Genomic DNA, 18,411 nt, shown 5'->3' with positions numbered 1-18,411 from the left:
GAATCACATAGGCGCTAGATGAATCAACACTTTAGTCACGTAGGGAGGACACAGAGCGAAGTCAGCCTCAATAGTGAGCATTGGTTCACTAGGGCCAACAGGTCCTGTCCCACAGCCAACACAAGAAAACAGTCCACATGCACTCTCTTAGGCTACAATAAAGACGCCGTTCCTTCCCCACCAGAAACCAATGGAACAGTGAGGTTGGCCAGATGACACATTCTTGAAGCAGAACAAAGTTCTACTGAAAAGCAATTTCTCTCCAGGGGCGCCTGGGTGGCCCAGTCTGTTAAGCATCTGACTTCCACTCGGGTCATCATGATCTCACGGGTTGTGAGTTGGAGCCCCACGTCCAGCTCTGTGCTGACAGCTCAGAACCTGGATCCTGCCTGGGATTCTGTGTCTCCCTCTCTCTGCCCCTTTGCTCTTGCGCTCTGTCTCTGTCTCTCTTCCTCTCTAAAATAAATAAATATTTTTAAAAATTTAAGAAAACAACTTTTCTCTCCATGCTTCTCTGTTTCCTTTAGTACTCTATTTTGTGGATTATATCCTCCTGACCTCTCTGCATTCTGAGGTCTTTCTCCTCAACTTAAGGAGATCTCCAGACTTGGCATGGGGTCTCCTACTTACGCATCAGCCTCATGACTCTCTCAAGACATTTACTTGGGCATCAATGCCTTTCCTTTCTTTTCTTTCTCATCTCTCCTTTCTTTTCTCTCAGGGATCATTTGTCTGCCTTGTGTGGTATTTAATATGTAAATATAATTGTGTAGTATATTTTCTGTGTTATATTTAAGTGTTTTAGATGACAGTATAAATCCAAATTCTATTATTCCATCTTGACTGCAAAAAGTCCCCAGTCTAAATTTAAAAGTTTCTCTTTTCTTTCCTTGAAAGGTTAAATAGGTTAAAATAGGTTAAAACAGGAGTGTTGCAGTTAAGGAGTTACACAAATCTCACGACATTTTAGATACCTTTTATAGATTTGCTAATTTTTGGCTTCGAGTTATTTTGTAAATTCTAATGGACCATATGAAAACTTGACAGAAAACTTTAGGTTTGGGTTTTGATTGATCTGTCTTCAAGTACGTGATAATAACTAAAGATAGCGTTAAAGCATACTTAAACATCATATAGAGGCAAACGTTTTAAAACCTAAATGAAATACTTTCCCATGCACAGCTCTACAAGAAATTGGAACGAAACTCACTTTGGGGTTGCATATTTTGAATAGGTATATGAGCCTCATAGAGGTGAATATTTAATAAACCTGAGCTGTGGTTATTGGTTATGACTGTCATGATCTATACCTTAGGCCTGTGTTCATTGAGCACAATATTCCTTACAGCCCAATTGAATCCTTTCTCGCTCTCTTTAATTTTTATTTATTTATTTGGTTAGTTAGTTGGTTAGTTTTATTTAGCTTTTATTTTAGAGAGAGGGATAGAGAGCACATGCGAGCGGGGAGAAGGGCCGAAGCAGAGAAAGAATCCTAAGGAGGCTCCATGCTCAGGGCAGAGCCCCAGGTGGGGCTTGTTCCCACAAACCTGGGATCATGACCTGAGCCAAAAATCAAGAGTTGGACGTTTAACCAACTAAGCTACCCAGGTGCCCTCCCCCTTTAATTTATTTTTGAAATGTGTCCTAATTTGTTTCTTTTTACGATGTAGGGCTCGCCATTTGGGTCTTGTTAAAAGTTTGCCCGATGATACTGTGACAGATAGGAACCAGCAGGCTAGTTACCTAGTGACAAAACAATGGACTGTCATCACTCTAATGACCCGAATAAAGAAGAAGAAATGAAACAAATGTCGCCATACAGGGCATCAGAACCAAATTATGATAGACATCATATGCTCAATGATGACTGTGGGGAACACTAGAACAAGAAAAATTAACAAAATGACTGATATCAGTGACGGCAGTTATCAACAGATATTTGCCACTGGCAAAGTGAGAATGAAAATCAGAAGCAAAATTTCTGTAACTCGGACCATTTATCAAACTACCATATCTAGTAGCTGAATAATCAAGGTATTATTTGCCCTAAATCATGGTACATAAAGAGAATGGAATGCCATAAGTCTTTCATGTAAAGAGACAAGTATATGAACGTAAATTATATGACAGGAATTCTTATAATAGGATGAATAAAAATGTTTTCTTTGGTCATTATCAAAATATTTATTGAATATAAATGCTGACTTAGAGTAGGCTGTCTGAATTGAGCTCAACATTCCATATTTAATGTTTTCAATAATTTTTTAAATGTTTATTTATTTTGAGAGCAAGAGGACAAGGAAGTGGCAGAGAGAGGGAGGAAGAGCAAACGGAGAAGGGGTAGAGAGAGAGAGAGAGAGAGAGAGAATTCCAAGCAGGCTGTGCATTGTCAGCGCAGAGCCGACGTGGGACTCAAACCCACAAAGTCCAAACCAGAAGTCAGACGCTTAACCAACTGAGCCACACAGGCACTCCTCAATAATTCTGAAAGGCAGCTAGACTAATAAAATATTGACTCTGGAGTCAGACTACCTGGTTTCAAATTCTGACTCCTCTACTTTCTAGCCATGTGAACTTCTACAAAGTATATAATCATTCTGTGGTTTAATGTTAATTTCTTTGTTTTTAAAGGGGGTTAAAAACTACCTATCTTCTTTAGAGGATTGTTCTCTGTATTGAATTAGTTAATAGAAACAAAGCTGTTAGAAAAATGCCTGGAATATTGTTCAAATAAAGCAATGAAAACTGTTTCTGGGTACAAAAATTGTGGTACAAAAACCAAAACCAACTGTGACGGTAAGGAAAACAAAATGTCGGTCAGGTTGTGTAATTTTACACACACCCGCCGCCCCCCCACACACACACACACAAACACACACACAGAATGGTGTTTTATATGTAGGTAAACAGAAATGCTTACAAAGATTTCAAGTACTACATAATATTCTAAATAAATTCACAATTCAAAGGGCTACCATTATCGGTACTCAATGATATAATTCCAAAAGTATGATACTCTTTTATTCCCTTCTTTCCATTCACATTTGAAGAACCATTTTATAAAGGACTCAAATATATTTCTAAGGGTTTCCAATATTATACTCTTAAAATACAAGGTGATCTTAAATAGTTAAGGGAAAAACGTTATGATGTTTTCTGTGAAATTTTCCGTGAAAACATTAAATACTATGAAATTTTCCGTAACAACATTAAATGCTCTCCTATTTCTGGTTATCAGTGTAGAGGGAAATGAACAAAAAAAGTAAAAATAATATATATTTAGTGTATCTTAAGGGAAAGCATCAGAAATACTGAGAATTAAACTATCTCATGCCTTTGTGAATTATTAAGAGCAATTTGAACAGTGCTAACCTTCTCATTATATAACTTGTGATACGGAGTAAGACAGATTGCCTCATTTCTAAGTTTGGGTCAACATCCAACATTTTCTCCTTTGCACTTCCAATGTCATAAAAAAAACCTCTGAGTTCCTTTAATGAGAATTTTTGCCATGTCACTTCCTCGGGAATATCTACATCCTTTCCTTCACTACCACCTCTCTCATGTGTCTAATTATTTCCAAATTTTGTCATGTAATTGTTGAGGTATTGAAGCCACCTTAGCCCCTCTGGCTAGCCTAACAGTCTTCAAGACTTAGCAAACATCCTTAGCCTGTATGATTGACTAAAACTTTCTTTGTATATCTATAGATGATGCATTCTTTCCTAAAAAAAAAAAAAACAGAGCCCTTCCGCACATTACCTGACCCTCTTCCACAGCCTTTGTGTATGTGTATGTGTACATATATATACATACATATATATGTGCACATATATATATACATACATACATATACATATGTCTCTGTACTTCAGTGTCCTCAGTAAGAAAATCACCATATTAATAGTTTCTAACACACAGAGATACCGTTACCAAAACCCACCTTCAGCTATATATATATATATATATATATATATATATATAGAGAGAGAGAGAGAGAGAGAGAGGGAGAGAGAGAGAACCCACTTCAAACTCCAGCAGGTTCCACCTGGCCACATTTCAAATAATGCAGGTGATTGAAACGTTAACACATGGACCCTGCACCAGACCAATAAAGATGGAATTTCTGGAGGTGGGTTTCAGCCATCGGTATGTTCACAAGCTTCTCAGTCTAGTCTAACAGGAAGCCATGGCTGATGATTACGGCTTTTGAGCCTCCATGAATAACCAATGAGCCTTAATAGCATTAAAAACAAAAGATGAAAGCAGTCTACAGTATTCCCTCATTATCAGTGGCAGATATGTTCCAAGATCCCCAGTTCCATCCTGAAACCATAGATAGTACTGAACTAAGCCTTATATACACAATATTTTTTCCTACACAATGAACCGGTGAAAATGTTTAATTTATAAATTAGGCACAGTAAAAGATTAATAACAAATATTAATAAAATGTACTGTAATCGTATACAGTATGTGAATGTGGTCTCTCTCCCCCCCAAAATCTTACCGTCCTCTACTCACCCTTCTTGTGATGCTGTGAGATAATAAGATGCCCACAGATGAAATGAAGAAAAGTGAATGACATAGATATTATAACGTGGCATGAGACTACTAGCAACCTTCTGAGGATAAGTCAGAAAGAGAATCATCTCTTCCAGACACAAAGTGAAACCGTGAATAAGAAGGAACTATTGTATTCACCAAGTGGTGTCCAAACGATTGAAAAGAAACACAGTTAGAACTCTATCTGACCCAATTCCCCTCCAACATCTCCAATAGCTTAATAACTCATGGTGAGAATTGTTATGATATAGTTTAAATATAAGAGAAGAATAAGTATGGTTAAGATAAGGGAGAGAGAAAATGAACACAAGGTAAAAAAATGATAATAATAATAACCAAACCTCAACACTGAAAAGTTTCCTGCAAAATTAAATCCAAATCATTGGGCACCAACAATTTTTATTACTTACTGTCATTAAATGTATTAATTTCTCAATCTCTTGTCTTGGCAGTCTCTGTCATGAAGATGGGTTCTAGGTAAAACAGCCCTATAACTTGAGTCCCCTGAGGATTATTTTCAGCTAGCCTGAGTCACGCTGCATTACCTTATATCAAGCAGTGTCTAAACACACCAGGAATATCGTGAATAGATTTTGATGATTTAAAAGTTCTGCAATTTGGCAGTCAGTTTTGAAGAAAACTATTTTTATTTGTCATTCTATGAAGGCTTAAGTGATATCAATAAGTCTTTCTAATATTTTTTGCGTAGAAATGTATTTTGTTCTGTACCATTCTTTGAACAATTGTGAATTTTCAGCTTTTTAAAATTTTTTATAACATTCATTCTCTACGAAACAGTGCCCTTGCCAAAGTCTTCAGTACAAATCAGTATGAATAATGGAGAAGAATATGTTCACTGCAGTTGCTATAGTAAATGGAGGGTTTGGACCTTGTCTGGTGCAATAATTTCTGAATAATTAATAAGATAGTAACACATATTTGATGTAAATAATATGTAGGTATGCTTTTATCAAATATCACAGAAAATAAGGAACTTATTGTTCTGACATCTTTACATTACACTATGAACTATAACTAAAATATACATTTAAGTAACAAAGTTGAAAGATATTCTTAATTGTATAGTTTTGTTCTTAATTCCAGATAATACTCCGAGGGAGAAAGTGCTCCGGTGAGCTGTACTCTATAACTAAAGCAAATCTTTGGTTTAAGAATATTACAGGGAGATCTGCCTGGCTCAGTCAGTGAAACACGTGACTCTTGATCTCAGTCTCATGAGCTCAATTCTCCTGTTGGGCATAGAGCTTACTTTAAAAAACAAAAAAGAATATTATGTTGAGAACTATCAACTTTAGCACAAAGGCAGTATTTTATGTTGTTTCAATTACATTTTGATTATGTACTAAGAGATACCACATTATCTACTTTAGGCAGTGGTTCAAATGTTTTTTGCCAGTTTCAACACATATGCTAGCTAATAATTACGTGTATGGTACACTCCAGTAGGTAGACCAAGATTTGCTTTTAAAGACTACAAAAAAGATAAAACAAACTTATGAGGTAGCTGCGGGAAGTTCTTGCCCTACTAAAACCTAGTGCCCTCTTCTGCCTCTGAGATTAAGAACCAAATCTTTAGGACACATTGGAGTGAGCACAGCATATAATCTGTGCTCAAGGAACATGCAAAATATCTCACAATGCTTCCTAGGTGATTGCTGGAATTACTGACCCTTGGGAAGTGTTTGGACACCACATAATGCTAAGGAGGCTTCTAAACTGGGAGGTTTATCAACTTAAAGAAGAAATGAGTACATACATACAGTTAGTTGTCATAAGATTATAGACTTATCAACTTAAAGAAGAAATGACAACATACATACAGTTAGTTGTCATAAGATTATAGACTTACAGAACCAAAGGCAATTCAAAAGACCAATTCTTCCCACCCCTTTGTTTTATAAATAAGGGGACCAGAACAAAAAGAAGCCAAATGACTGGAAGGTTATTATGCTAAGTGAAATAAGTCAGCCAGAGAAAGACAAGTATCATACGTTTTCACTTATATGTGGATCTTAAGAAACTTAACAGAAGACCATGGGAGAAGGGAAGGGTAAAAAAAAATAGTTACAAACAGAGAGGGAGGGACACAAACCATAAGAGACTCTTAAATACAGAGAACAAACTGAGGGTTGATGGGGCATGGGGGAGTGGGGAAAATGGGTGATGGGCATTGAGGAGGGCACTTGTTGAGATGAGCACTGGGTGTTGTATGTAAGCAATGAACCACGGGAATCTACCCCCAAAACCAAGAGCACATTATACACACTATATGTTAACCAATTTGACAATAAATTATATTTGAGTAAATAAATAAATAAATAAATAAATAATAAAATTAAAAAAAAAAAAAAAAAAGAAGCCAAATGACTTGTCTAAGGACACATTGCTAAACAAATGGTGGCAATAAGACACAAACTAGTCACATCTATTCTTAAAACATTCTTGTCATTAAAATTTCCCAACTCACATGGGTGGCTCAGTCAGTTAAGCATTGGACTTCAGCTCAGGCCATGACTTTATCGTTCATGAGTTCAAGCCCCACATCAGGCTGTGCAGTGGCAGTGCAAAGCCTACTTGAGACTCTCTCATTCTTTCTGTCTGTCCCTCCCCTACTTGCGCTCTCTGTTCTCTAAACAAACAAACAAACAAACAAACAAGCAAACAAACTTGAAGAAAAAAAAAATTTCCCACTCACAGCTACCCTGTGAGTGAGTCATCTACAACAGTCATGCTATCTTAGGATCAGCAACCAAGAACCAAATGCAACTGTGAAAATTTAAGCAATTTTTTTCCCATCCCAGTCACTGCCAAAGGCTTCTGCTTTTTGTATATCAACTGTACTTCAATAAAGCTGTTAAAAAAAAGTTTCTAATTGGTAGGAAATCCTACATTATTCAAGTCTGATACATATTATATCAGACCTAAAGATCAACAAGGTACCTAACTGGGGAAAATTGTATATAAAACCAGTAAAAATAGAAAATTCTATACTAGAATATTTTCTATTTCTACACTGTAATAACACTTAATTAAAATTGTTTGTTTTCAGAATATATTTCTTATATGCCTACTATTGACAGGCTCTCCTGCCATTGGCAGTATTTTCCTTAATTCTCAGTAAATATTTGCAAGATTATTTCATTATCTCATTTTACATGAGAGAAAACCAAAACATGAAGATATCAAAAAACCATCTGAAATTACCTAAATTTTAAAAGCAAGACATGGTTTTATCTCCAGGATTTCTGATTCCAAACTCAAGGTTACTTTTTTTCCTAAAACAGAGGTAAAGATTTAAACATATCTGTCAAGGAAATATGAAAGAAATTGGTGAGTCATTTAATTTGTCTCATATTTCTAAGTTCTTTTGTACTAAATGTGAATGGAAGGGGTGGGGATTTATCATGTCAAAGAGCCTTTGTTTTCAATGGTATATGGATAGACACTTTACAAAACTCATCTTTTCAGGAAAAAGTTTTTTTGGTTACTGCTGTTGATGTGATTATTTTTATGTTGAAAAATTATTGTTTAAAAACCACTGGAAAGCAACAATGCTTTCTTTTTCTGGTTTTCTACTATAGTTTCTTTTTTTTCAAATTTTTATTTAAATTCTTATTAGTTAACATATAGTATAAAATTGGTTTCAGGAGTAGAATTTAATGATCATCTCTTAAGTATAATACCCAGTGCTCACCCCAACAAGTGCCCTCCTTAGTACCCCCACCATCACCCACTTAGACCAGCCCTCTACCCACCTTCCCTCCATCAACCCGTTTGTTCTCTATTCCTACTATAGCCTATCTTACTGTTTTTATTTTCCACCTTACAAGTGAAATGAAACATAAAATTATACTTTGCCAGGAGTACAAGAATAAAAATTTTGAAAAGAGACTATTATGTTTATAAAAGAAGTGTAAACAAGTTATATTAGTACTAGAATTCGAAATTTGAGGAACTGGGATAAACTGTAAATATTAATTGTCAATAATTTATACTCGGATATTCCTACAGCATTCTAGGATGATTACAGCACTAATGTTTTCTGTTTAAGTGCTTTGATATTTCCCTCTCTGGAGTAAAAATAATTTTGTATTATACATATGACTAACTTAATGAAATACATGATATATATCAACTTCATTTTTAGCTACATCCTTGCTAGAATGTATTTGAGAATAATTGGTTGAGTTTAAATAAATTTGGGTGTACTGTTAAAATATCAACATGTAGAGGCTCAATTAAGTGTTTGAATCTTGATTTAAGCTCAGGTCTTGATCTCACGGTTCATGAGATTGAGCCCTGCATTGGGCTCTGAGCTGATAGCCTGCTTGGGATTTTTCTCTCTCCCCATCTTTCTCTCTCTTTCTCTCTCTCTCTCTCTCTCTCTCTCTCTCAAAATAAATAAACAGTTTAAAAATATATCCAAATGTATTAAAAATAGTACTCTGTTCTGGTCCCTTGAAATGAAAATAATAATTCATGTTTTTAATTTTAATTTGAGAGAGAGTGTGTGCGTACATGAACAGGGAAGAAGGGCAGAGTTAGAGAGAAAGAATCTTAAGCAGGTTCTGCACTCAGTGCAGAACCTGAGCTGACATGGGGCTCAATCCCACACCCCTGGGATCATGACTTGAGCCAAAATCAAGAGTTAGATGCTGAAACCAAGCTCAACCCACTGCGCTACCCAGGTGCCCATAATTCATGTTTTCTTATTCTCATATGTTTTATAGTATTACTGAATTTCCAATACATATATAATTTACAGAGTGAGAACTTGGTTTATGGGAATATGAGTTCTTCATTAATCATGCATAACTATGGTATTACTGATTTTTTTTCATGATGTGAGCTCTTAAGTAATTCAATGTAATTCTAAGTCTATAATGGCAATGATATGGCTATGGGCTTTTTCTTTAAAGATACATTTTCAGAATACATCTATTATGTAATGGAAGATCTTTATGACACAAAACAATAGATACTAAAAGATACTTTAGTATTAGTCTTAATTAAGATCACTTCCAGTCTTCCTATAAACATTATTGTTACTAAGCGAGTAAAACTGAATTCCTAGAAATGTTAGCATTTCATTGTCTAGAATAAGTAGTGAGATTTACCATTAAGTAGCTGCTTAAATATGATATATCAAGGTGGCCAACATTCAAGGGATGCAAAGAGTTAGATAGATATGGAGGCAATCATCCCATAGCCTGTCTGCGGTGTGGCTGAGTTCAGGCTCTAAAACCATATGACCTTGTTTCGCTACTTGCCGATTGTGACTATAGGTAAGTCAATCGATCTTTAGGTGTCCCATTTCCCCATCTATAAAATTGAGCTAATAATCATAATGTTTATCTCAGAGATTGTTGCATTAAAATTTTAATACAGGGGAAATGACACTACATGGAATATATTCAATAAATGATTGTAGTGATTGTTATTGTCATCGTACACAAAAATTAGAAGAAATCCTATTTTTTTTGAGTTTGTATTGGATGACTAATAACTTGACTTGTTGTTTCATACTGACTTCTGAGATTTTTCTGGGTGTCGTATCCTCATGGGGTGGGGAGACATTATGAAGACTGTTTGATATGTGAAATATGGAACATGATCTACAGAGAGACAGGTTTATTCATGTGGCTATAGGAGAAGATCTTCTACATAATTAGAGGTCTACTACATATTTCACCTCTGTAACTAAAACAATTATCTAAACTTGTAAAACCCTCTTTGGTCATGTTTGGTAGGAACTTTCCCTGAAGGACAGAAAAAAAATCACTGAATGCTAGAATACTTTTATTTTACCTCATTTTAATGTATTTATACCTATTTTTTGCCTCACAAGTTGTTCTTAAGGGGAAATGAAGTCTACATTTAATTAAAAATGGCCTTTAAGGCATTTTTTTCAGAAATACTTATAAACTTGGGGCACTGTTCAGAAGAGAGTCCTTTGTGATAATTATATTCTCCATGAATGCTGATTGAACTAATTAAAAACTGCAAGTCTTATCAAGATTATTTATTGAAATCTATTTGGCAGCTTTCATTACTTTACATAGCTCAGTAGTTTATGCTTTTATACTTATTTAAAAATGGTAGCAGTAATTCAAGTAAGAATGAAAGTTGAAAAATGTTTATCTGATAAGCAGATAAAACCATATCCGATCCTTTGTACTCCAAAAAATGACTCAATGGCAAGTCTGTAGAGTATAAAATAGCTTTTAAATCACCTATCAATTTAATTTGTATTTTGCTTTTATTATCTGGAAATGTGCATTAGGTAACAACTATTCAGCTCTCTATTTCAATTCGTTCTCATCAGTTCATGCTAATAAATAAAAATTGTTATTAGTGGCGGTCAGGAGCGATCCATTAGGGGACTGCATATGGCAATTCTAAAAATAATTGTATTCAAAACCAAGCACTACATCAATACACTATGAATAAATGTTTAGTATTCTCCTCCCAACAAGTGCCTTCCATATTTCTCTTGTGTCACTGTTAGCTCAAGGCATAGAAATTCACCCAGGGAAATACGATCAGAGAACTAACAAAGGGAAAATATGGAGTGAAGCAGAGTGGGATGGGAATTTTAGCTCTGCTGCTTACTAGTTCTATGAACTTGAGCAAGAAAATCAGTATTTCTGAATCTCAGCATCTCATTTGCAAAATAGAGTAATAAAATACATCTTGCAAAATTATGGGAATAGTGCATATCAAATGCATGGAAGGGTTCCTTAGAGGGAAAAATTCAACTCATCACCAAAGTAGAATGGTTTTAAAAAGTAAAATTATGTACAAGTGCAATGGACGTCCTCATGTGTATGACCATTTATTGGTATTATTGGAAAGAGATTCATGCTTTAACTAGAGAGCTGGTTCAGTCAGCTTCGGGGAGCCTCAAGCTTGATATTAAGTTTTGGCCAGTGTGAATCATGCAATTGACGAAATTATTTATATTTGTGATAGAGATGTGGGTGTCATCTATTGTTGCTTTGAATATTTATTTCTCCAATTCTGCCGAAAAAAAAAACTAACCAGAAAATTAGAAACCTTACCTTTTCATTGAGGTAATTGTGACATTTCTATTCTTATGGAAACTTGTAAAAATATGGGTCTAGAAGATGTAATTGACAAATCAAGGCACAGATGGTGAATGGTTCAGGCAGTGAGACACAAGGTAAAATAGAAAATAGGTTGGCTTGAATTCATTCTACCATATTTGTTGTTTTCAAAAAGCACTGCAGCTGCAAAAAAAATGAATTAGTTTCTTGAATATTTTGTTGACCTTACCTGCAGTCATCAGTATCACTCCATCTATTGATTAAACATAGCTACTTATTTCCCTGTCTGCCAATTGAAAAAAAAATGAATTATCAATTGCAGGTTCTCATGAAAATCAAATCAAAATGCCATAGAAGCAGGTTTGGTCATGTCTCAAATTCTGTGCAAGCTGTTTTTCACAATGTTAAAGATTCACCTAGAACCTTACCCTAGAGGTTTTTTGCGCAACAGACATATGTAATTGCTCAGTTAATGAAAAAGGAGCAAGAGCCTCATTTGCAGGGAGAAAACAACCACTTCAGAATCAGTTTCTGAGTCTGAATGAAATAATCCAGTGGGAAGTTGTGGAAACTACTATCACTAACACAAACCACAGCAAATGAGAGCAAAGAGATATCTGGACAAAGTTATCTCCTGGCCACGAAATTTCTGAAGAAAGAATTTCTTTATTAAAATTGGTAAAAGTTCAAGATTAAAAAAAATACTCTATTGATAAATATAATCGTATTGAATTTAGTGGGATAAGGTTTTGAAAAATCACCTGAATGGAATGACCTCAGCAAAATGGCAGAATAGGTGATTTCTGACTTAAGCTTTCCTCACAGAAATACCAAAATATCCATAGACAATATGCTTCTGTGAAATTCTCAGTACCTGAGGGTGAGGCTGAAGTGCTTCCTTGGGCCACAAAAAACAAAAAACACCACATTAGAAGAGAAAAAAAAGAGGTTTTGGTTTGACTGCATTGCCCTCCCTGAGGCCTGCATAGTGCCTCACTGAGATGCTACCCCTGGGCTTACCTTTCCCCAGGGAAAAATAGAGAGCTTCTGGTGAACATCTAGCTTCCTCGACAATATAGGATACTTCCTGGGAGCCCCACTAAGGTCTTTCCTTAAAAAGACCAGTTGTGGAATAACCAGGATGAGACCCCCAGAGATCAGTTAGAGAGGAGGAAGGGGATGGGGCTTAGAGAAATGAGCACGTGGTTCTTGGTGGACGGTGTGCTTTTGCGGTGGCACACAAACAGAAGTCCTGGCCAATGACTGCCTGTTTACAGAGCCAACGGGATGCTCTCGTCTAACTAAGGATCTTGAGTGACAGTTTTTCCTGGTTTGGGTCCCCAGTAAATGGGCCATACAGGCTGTGGAGCACAACCTACAGTTCCACCCAGATAGGAGAGCCATCAGCAACACTGCCTATCTGCTGAACATGACCTCAAGCCCCACCAGGTCAGGATGCCTGGGCTGAGACCCTGGACAGCTGAGGAGCACATCTTACAAACCCTCTGGGACAGAGAGTTTAGTGAACAACCCCACCCAACTATAGAATACAACCTTTGGTCCCATTTGCCCATGATCCCATGAAGTGATCCTTGAAGCCTCAGAACCCAGCCTACAGTACTCCCTAGCAATGGAAACCAGCTTACAGCCCTGCCTCATAACAGAGAACAGCATGTGACCCTGCCCAGTTGTAGGCTATAGCCTACAGCCGCACCCAACTTAGGAGTATACCTTGAACCCACTTGATCATGAAGCACAGACCATGTCCCTATAAAATTTAAAACCCTGTCTGTGCTCATGCCAAAGGAAGAGTCAAACCAGTGGCACCACCCAGCTGGGGACCATAGCCTAAGGTCCCACCCAACCAGGGATGATTGCAGAACCCAGGCTTTAGCCCCACCCAGTTGTGGAATCTAGCCAGCAGCCCTGCTGTATTAGACCCTACAAGCCTGTAACCCCAGCTAACTCCAGATTTCAGAGCCCAGGAAACCAACCTGACCAGAAAGCTCAGCCGGAGCCTCAGATTTTCAGAGCAGAAAAGACATTTGACAAATTTCAACACCCATTTCTGATAACACATTATATAAAGAGGCAATGCACCTCAACATATTAAAAGTCATATGTAGCAAGAACACAGCTAAGATCATACTCCATGGTAAAAGGTTGAAAGCTTTTCCTATGTGATCAGGAACAAGACAACAGTGACCATTTCGTCACTCCTATTCAATATAGTACTAGATGTCCTACCCAGAGCACATAGGCAGGAAAAATAAATAAAAGTCATCCATATTAGAAAGGAAGAAATAAAATAGTCTGTGTCTGCAGATGACATGGTCTTGTATATAGAAAACCCTAAAGACCCCGTAAAACAAACAGAGGTGCCTGGATGGCTCAGTCAGTTAAGTCTGACTGTTCATTTTGGCTCAGGTCATGATCTCATGATTCCTGAGTTCGAGCCCTGCATGGGGCTCTGAACTAACAGTATGGGGCCTGTTTGGGATTCTGTCTCCTTCTCTCTCTGCCCCTCCCTTGCTTGCTCTCTGTATCTTTCTCAAGATAAAAACAAACAAACAAACAAATTGTTACAAATAATAAGCAAATTCTATAAAGTTGCAGGATACAAAATCAACCTACAAAAATTGGTCAAGTGTCTGTACACTAACGACAAACTATCTGAAAAAGAAACAAAGAAAATAATCCCTTTTACAAAAGAATCAAGAACAACAAAATATTTAAGAATGAATTTAACCAAGTAGATAAAAAACACACATAAATTGTAAGATATTTTATGTGCATGTTTAAGAAGAATTAATATTGTTAAAATGTCCATTCTACCTAAAATGATCTATAGATTCAATACAATCCCTATCAAAATTCCAATGGTATTTTTCACAGAAATAGAAACAAACAATTCTAAAATTTGTAGGAGCCACAAAGGCCCTGAACAGCCAAAGCAGTTTTGAGACAGAAGGACAAGTTGGAGGCACCACACATCCTGAGTTCAAACTACAGTTGACCCTTGAACAAGTCAGCTTTGAACTTCTTGGGTTCATTTATATACAGATATATTTTATAAATATAGTATAGTACTGTAAATGTATTTTCTCTTCTTTATGATTTTCTTACATTTTGTTTTCTCTGGCTGATTTTATTGTAAGAATACAGTATATAATCACATAACATACAAAATATGTGTTGATTGATTCTGTTATCACTAAAGCTTCTGATCTACAATAGGTGATTTGTAGGGGGCACCTGAGTGGTTCGGTTGGTTGCACGTCCAACTTTGGCTCAGGTCATGATCTCGCGGTTTGTGAGTTCAAGCCCCGTGTTGGGCTCTGTGCTGACAGCTCAGAGCCTGGAGTCTGCTTCGGATTCTGTGTCTCATTCTCTCCCTGCCCCTCCCCTACTTGTGCTCTGTCTCTCTCTGTCTCTCAAAAATAAATAAATGTAAAAAAAAAATTGGAATAGTGATTTATAGTTAAGTTTTGAGGGAGTCAAAATTTCTACATGAATTTTCACTTGAAGAGGGGTGGTCAGCACCCCTAACGCCCTGCAATGTTCAAGGGTCACCTCTGTATTACAAAGTTCTCATAATCAAAACAATATTGACACTAAAACAGACGTGTAGATCAGTGGAACAGAATCAAAAGCCCAGAAATAAACCCGTGCATATACAGTCAACTAATATTTGACAAGGAAGCCAAGAAAACTCCATGGGGAAAAATAATTTCTTTAGCAAATTAAGAGCTTTTCCAAGTTAGGAAAACTGGATATTCAAATGCAAAAGAATAAAATGGGAGCCCTATCTTATACCCCTCATGAAATGTAACTTGAAATGAATTAAAGAATATAAAATCTGTAAATGTAAACCTCCTAGAAGAAAACATAAGAAAGAGCCTCCTTGATATTTTTCCTGACAATTATTTTTTGGATGTAATCCTAAAAACACAAGCAAAACAAACAAACAAACAAAAATCAAGAAGTGGGACTACATCCAACTAAAAGGTTTCTTCACAGAAAAGAAACAATCTGCAGAATGAAAAAATGAAAAGGCAACCTATAGAATGGGAGAAAGTATTTGTAAATTATATTTCTGGTCAAGGGCCAAATATCCAAAATATACAAGGAACTCATACTGCTCTATAGCAAATAGTAATAACAACAGTCTAATCCAAAGGAACTAAATAGACATTTTTCCAAGGAGGACAATGCAAATGGCCAACAGGTACATGAAAAGGTGCTCAAAGTCACCTATCATCAGGAAAATGCAAATCACAACCACAATTAGATATCTCTTCATAGCTCTTAGAATGGCTACTATCAAAGAGAGTAGGGATAAGCGTTGGCGAGGATGTGGAGAAAAGGGAATCCTTATAAACTGTCGGTGGGAATGTAAGCTGGTCCATCCCTTATAGAAAACAGTATATAATGGAATATCACTGAGCCCTAGGAAAGGACGTCTTGCTATTTTTAACAATAAGGATGAACATGAAGGACAGTCATCTAAGTGAAATAAGTCAGACAGAGAGAGACAAATACTTTATGAACTCACGTACATATAGAATCTAATAAAGCTGAATCCATAGCGACAAAAGAATAGACTGATGGCTCCCAGAGGCTTGTATGTGTATGGTGGAGGGAATGGGAAATTGTTGGTTAAAGGGGACAGACTTTCAGTTGTAAGAATATGTTCTGGCCATCTAATGTGCAGCATGGTGATTATAGTTAGGATATTAAGCCATGTACTTGAAAGTTGCTCAGAGATTGGATCTTAAATGTTTCTACCACATCAAAAACAAAAACAACAAAACAAAACAAACAAAAAAAACATGTGATGTGTTCAACCTTATTATAGTAATTTTTTACAATCGTGTTTATATCAAATCATCATGTTGTACATCTTAAGCTTATACAGTGTTATATATCCTAATAAATCTGGAAAAAATTGCTTGAAATATTTTGTTTTCACACTAATTCAATGTATACCTTCTCCATTCCTATATACCACCTCTAAATTATAGATTTTTACCATTAGTTATAGGCCAAGAGGCTGAAATTTATTGCTTAAATGAAGGTGTGGGTGAATGCCGTCTAAAACAAATAATTATCTGACCTTGGTTATCAAATTAGAGATTTTTCTTAGGTCCATGGTAAAAAAAAAAAAATGTGCTTTTTTAAAGACTTATTTATTTATTTCAGAGAAAAAGAGAGAGTACCAGTGGGGAAGAGGGAGAGAGAGAGAATCTTAAGCAGGCTCTGTGCTCAGCAGAATCTGGTGTGGATTTGATCTCAAAACCCTGGGATCATGACCTGGGCCAAAATCAAGAGGGTTCCTTTAACCTCAAGAAGGAATTTCCTATTTTCTAATAGCCAGCAACTCCAAGAACTGCCTGTCCCACTTTCTTCTTTGGTATGAATAAGAAATGCATTTATGTGTTATTATTATATCGAGGTAATGGAATATTGAAGAGTAAATGTTTTATAATGTGAGACATTTCAGCCCTATAAAGTCTAAGTAATAATGATGTGATTATTGCTTTTTTATTTGAACATTTATGTTTATATGGCTGACCCTTGCTTTGGCTATTTGGGGTATTTTGTGGTTCCATATACATTTTAGGATTATTTGTTCTAGTTCTGTAAAAAATGTTGTTGGTATTTTGATAGGGATGACATTACATTTATGAATTGTTACGGGTGGTACGGACATTTTAACAATATCGGGTCTTCTAATCCATGGATGTAGAATATCTTTTCACTTGTCTGTGTCATCCTCAATTTCTTTCATCAGTGTTTTGCAGTTTTCAGAGTAGAGGTTGTCTTTCACTTCCTTGGTTAAGTTTGTCCCTAGCTAGTTACTTTTTTTCTGGGGCAGTTGTAAATGGGATTGTTTTGTTTTTTTTTTCAATTTCTCTTTCAGCTGCTTCATTCTTAGTATACAAAAATGCAACAGATTTCTATATATTAATTTTATATCCTGTGACTCTATTGAACTCACTTATCAGTACTAGTAGCTCGTTGGTGGAATCTCTCAGGTATCATGGTATCATGTCATTTGAAAATGGTGCAAGTTTTAATTCTTCCACACCAGTTTGGATATACGCTTATCTTCAGCCCTGAAAAATGTATGGAATTGTGGAATCGTTATAATGTACACTTGAAACTAACACTCTATGTTAATTATGCTTGTATGAAAAATCTGTTTTGCCTTATATTGTACTAAGGGCATATGAGGACACAAAAATAACATTAGATCTGCCATACTGATCATCAACATCTTAAGAATTTCCATTCCGTACAAATAAATTCCAATTAAAATTTCAAAAATATGTGTTTCATTTCACCTAATATCTATTTTCTTGATATAATTTGTCTGTTGAGAGGCTTCCACTGAGGATTACAACAAAAGAGCTTCATTTTATTTTTCTTGTCAGTCATTGTAAAAAAAAAAATTGATGGCATTTTTTAAAAATAAACCTTCCCTGGCAGATTCTTTTTCTTTTCTCAAAATTTTATTTAAATTCAAGCTACTTAACATATAGTGTAATATAGCTGTCAGGAGTAGACTTCAGGGAGTCATCACTTACATATAACACCTAGTGCTCATCACAAGGGCCCTCCTTCATACCCATCACACTTCACACCCATTCTTAAGGCCCTACTTAATACCTTAATACCCTCCTTGAGCCCATCCCCCACCCACCTTTCCTCCATCTATCCTCAGTTTGTTCTTTATAATTAAGAGTCTCTTATG

The 18,411-nt window shown here is 36.0% G+C and overlaps 1 long non-coding RNA gene across 1 annotated transcript; it reads left to right on the top strand.

The window, feature by feature from the left end:
- Positions 1 to 1,392: 1,392 nt before the first annotated feature.
- Positions 1,393 to 18,286, top strand: LOC123588539. Its single transcript, XR_006707900.1, has 3 exons — positions 1,393 to 1,404; positions 10,211 to 10,216; positions 18,200 to 18,286. It is a non-coding gene; the product is annotated as an uncharacterized LOC123588539 (long non-coding RNA).
- The last annotated feature ends 125 nt before the right edge of the window (positions 18,287 to 18,411 follow it).

The sequence above is a fragment of the Leopardus geoffroyi genome, chromosome D3 (assembly GCF_018350155.1).
Source record: "Leopardus geoffroyi isolate Oge1 chromosome D3, O.geoffroyi_Oge1_pat1.0, whole genome shotgun sequence".
Classification (NCBI taxonomy): domain Eukaryota; kingdom Metazoa; phylum Chordata; class Mammalia; order Carnivora; family Felidae; genus Leopardus; species Leopardus geoffroyi.
The sequence above is the reverse complement of the archived record's forward strand: the minus strand, read 5'-3'. Positions and strand labels throughout refer to the sequence as shown.